The 3,660-nt window shown below is 44.7% G+C and overlaps 1 protein-coding gene across 2 annotated transcripts in view; it reads left to right on the top strand.

The window, feature by feature from the left end:
- The window catches only part of Ccdc170 (coiled-coil domain containing 170), a 78,798-nt gene that overhangs the window by 19,874 nt on the left and 55,264 nt on the right, over nt 1–3,660 (top strand). The window lies entirely within an intron of this gene.

Raw genomic sequence — 3,660 nt, 5'->3', positions numbered from 1 at the left:
CAGAGGACGTGAATTCTGATCATGAAAGTAATGTATAGTCCTTGCAAAGGACCTGGAAAATATGGGAAGACGAAAAGAACCACAGTATTTCTTGCCAGCGTTTTAAAACATATATTTAATTATACAAATGATATATAACTAAGCCGTGGTACTGTTACTCCATGTTCCACTCTGGTTCCCCTGCTGGGGGTCTTTATTGCCATCAGGCATGTGTGTTCTGGTGCTCCGCTCACCTTGATTTGTTCAGGTGTACCTATAGGAAACACACATAGTGCTATTTTTCCTTTTGGTTTATGAACACTGCATCAGATTGTAGCTCTATACGTTTTTGGCTTTGTTCAGTGATGTCGCTTGGAAACAATATAATGCTCGGACGTAGATCTGCCTCCTATTTGCTGTGTTGTGAGGTTCTTCAGTTCAGGAGACCTTTGTGTGAACAGGAGTCACATGAACAGGAGTCACGTGAGCAGGAGTCACGTGAACAGGAGTTCGCATTGCTCTAATAGCCTCTTCCCTTTTGCTGTTAGTAGAAATCACAGAATAGTAATAATTATCTTTATGCATGTCTCTGTGTACACAAATAAATGGTTTTCAAGGGGAAATAGCTGGAAAGTTGAGCTGTGGGTGTTTGTTTGCTTTGGTAGTGCAAAAGATTGACACAAGGCTTTGCACAAGTTTGGTAAGCTCACCACATGGAGCACTTTACCCAGAGCCCTGCTTTAACCAGAATACATCCTTGTCCAGCCATGAACACCTGAAGGTGTTAATCCTTTTGATACAAACCTGCTTTAGGCCAGGAGCTGCTAAGATAAAAAGCTATTTCTAAACTATTCCATAGGGCTCTTAATATTATATCCTGTGGGCACATTGCATTTTTATTAGGAGATATAAGACTATGAAATAATTACATTACTACCTAAGTGATGTGTGCTTTGTTGTTGAAAGAGATCATAGCCATTGGGGAACTTATTTTCCTAATAAAACTTTTATTAAATGGTGGGCTGTGTATGCTAATGTTGAAACCTCTCCTGAGGACAGTTCAGGCTCTCATGACCTCATGTGGGAAGTGCAGCCATGGTGGCGAGGGTCAGTGGGCTCTTCTGAATCCTGAATGAGGATGGTAGGAGTGACCCCAGCACTAAGAGCCCCGCGCGCGTGTGTTCATGAATGTGTTAAGCATGGGCGGTTGGCCACTGTGTAGTCTCTGGCAGTTGTTAGTGGTTTTACTCACATGTCCTTTGAGGCACAGGGGTATTCCATGCAATTTTCCTTTCCATGGCCTCTTCCATGCTCCTTCACAAATGAGTGGTTTTCTTCCATGTCTTCCACGAAGACCACAGGGCCTGGAGAATTCACAGAGGTGGGTATAGACATATGTCTCTTTTAGTCATTTTTTTCTCATGGCTGTGGTGAGCAATGGAAGGAAGGAAGAGTTTACTCTGGCTTAGAGGTTGAGGGTGCAGCCCATCGTGACCAGGATGGCATAGTGGCAAGTGCATGGGGCACCCGTCACTCTGCACCCTCAGTCAGGAAGCCTAGAGTGAAGCTTGCTCACTTTTATTAAGTTTATGACCCCAGCTCATGGGATGGTACCGTTTACCACCCCATGTCAGCTCTCATCTAGGTTCTGCTACAGCCTGTGCTCCCTACAGTCATTCCATGGTCATAGTGCTCTGTTGCAGTCCGTGCTTCCTAGAGTCATTCCATGATCATCATGTCCTGTGGCAGTCCGTGCTCCCTATAGCCATTCCATGGTCATTCGTGTTCTGTTCCAGTCCGTGCTCCCTACAGTCATTCCATGGTCATCGTGTCCTGTGGCAGTCTGTGCTCCCTACAGTCATTCCATGGTCATTGTGTCCTGTTGTAGTCCGTGCTCCCTACAGTCATTCCATGGTCATTGTGTCCTATGGCAGTCCGTGCTTCTTACAGCCATTCCATGGTCATCATGTTCTGTGTAGAAAGCAGAGCAAGTGATCTTTAGCTAAGCTTGTCAACCAACCCACTCTAGACACTCCCTCACAGACACCCCCTGGGTTTATTTCTCTGGTTATTTTATCTCCTGTGAAAGGGCTGGAGAGATGGCTCAGTGGTTAAGGGCATACACTACTCTTCCAGAGACCCCAGTTCAGTTTTTAATTCCTGCATCAGGGGGGAACACCATTATCTACTCTGTATAAGCTCTAGCTTCTGGGGATCTTATACCCTCTTCTGTACACACACGCACCCACACCACCCTGTTGAGGTAACATCATTAACCACAGCAATGTTCCAACGAAGGAGCCATATATGTATTCGTAGACATGAAGAGCAGAAAGGACTGGAGGTGGCAGATTGGGACCTGCCCTGCTGAATCTACTGCTCAGCTGTGTTTACTTGGTTCATGTTTTTCTTTTTTAAACATTAAAATCCCTTGTCAAGCTGCAAAAACTGGGAAAGCTTTACTTTAAAAAGTCAAATACATGGCTTGTCTTGCGGAATTGGTATGAGGGGCCGGAGAGATGGCTCAGTTTTTGCACTTCCAAAGGACCTGGGTTTGATTACCAGTACCCACAGGGCAGCTCACAACCACCTGTAGCTCCCAGCACCCTCTTCTGGCCTCTTCAGGAATTAGTTAGGCACACACGTGGGGCACAGGTATGCATGCAGGCAAAACAACCAAAAACATAAAGTGAAATCCAAAACAAATAAACAAAAACAAAAAACAAGATTTGGCCAGGCAGGGACCCTTAGTTTTGCATCAGCAGCTGTCAGTGAAGTCAAGAACTGTTGCCTTTGGGAAGGACCCTGACTCCACCATCCCACTCCTCACCTCATGCATTCATTTAAGTCACTTTCGTGACCTGAGGGAGATGGTGATATTGAGAAAATTGGCAAAACGAACCATGAGCAAGACGGCAACCTTTCACGTGTGAGCTGTGCGATCCCTTGGCAAAGACATGAGATCAGAAAAAAGCCGGTCACCTTCATATTTAGAGACCAGTGAAGGTTGCTCCACAGGCTATAGCAGCTAGAAAGAGCCTCTTTTAAGAACTCGTTGCTACCTCTTTTTCTTTTTCTTTCTTTCTTTCTTTCTTTCTTTCTTTCTTTCTTTCTTTCTTTCTTTCTCTTTTTTTTTGTTCGGGGCAGATGTGAGCTATTGTTTAAGTAGAAGGTAACTTAAAAATATTATTTTATTTTTTTTGTGCACGTGTGTGAATGATTTGTGTGTTCATTCACGGCCAGGGCCTGTTAGCATGGTTCTCCTTTGGAGGTCAGAGGAAAGCCTTGGATGCTGGTCCTCACCTTCTACTTGGTTTGAGACAGGATCTCTTCGTAGTTCACTGCTGTGTACTCCAGGCGGGGGCTGGCCTGTGAGCTACAGGGATTCCTCTGTCTCTGCCCTGCATCTCCCTGTAGAATTGCTGGCACAGATGAACTCCTGGCTTTTATATGGGTCCTAGGGATTTGAACTCAAGTCCTCACATTTGCATGACAAGTGCTTTATCCACTGAGCCATATTCCTGTGAGCCATCTTCCTAGCTAGGAAAACACCAATTAAACACCAATTCTTTCTTGCTTGCTTAGTTTCTTCTTCTTCTTCTTCTTCTTCTTCTTCTTCTTCTTCTTCTTCTTCTTCTTCTTCTTCTTCTTCTTCTTCTTCTTCTTCTTCTTCTTCCTCGT

This window comes from Microtus ochrogaster, linkage group LG9 (genome assembly GCF_000317375.1).
Source record: "Microtus ochrogaster isolate Prairie Vole_2 linkage group LG9, MicOch1.0, whole genome shotgun sequence".
NCBI lineage: Eukaryota > Metazoa > Chordata > Mammalia > Rodentia > Cricetidae > Microtus > Microtus ochrogaster.
This window is presented reverse-complemented; position numbering and strand designations above follow the sequence as displayed.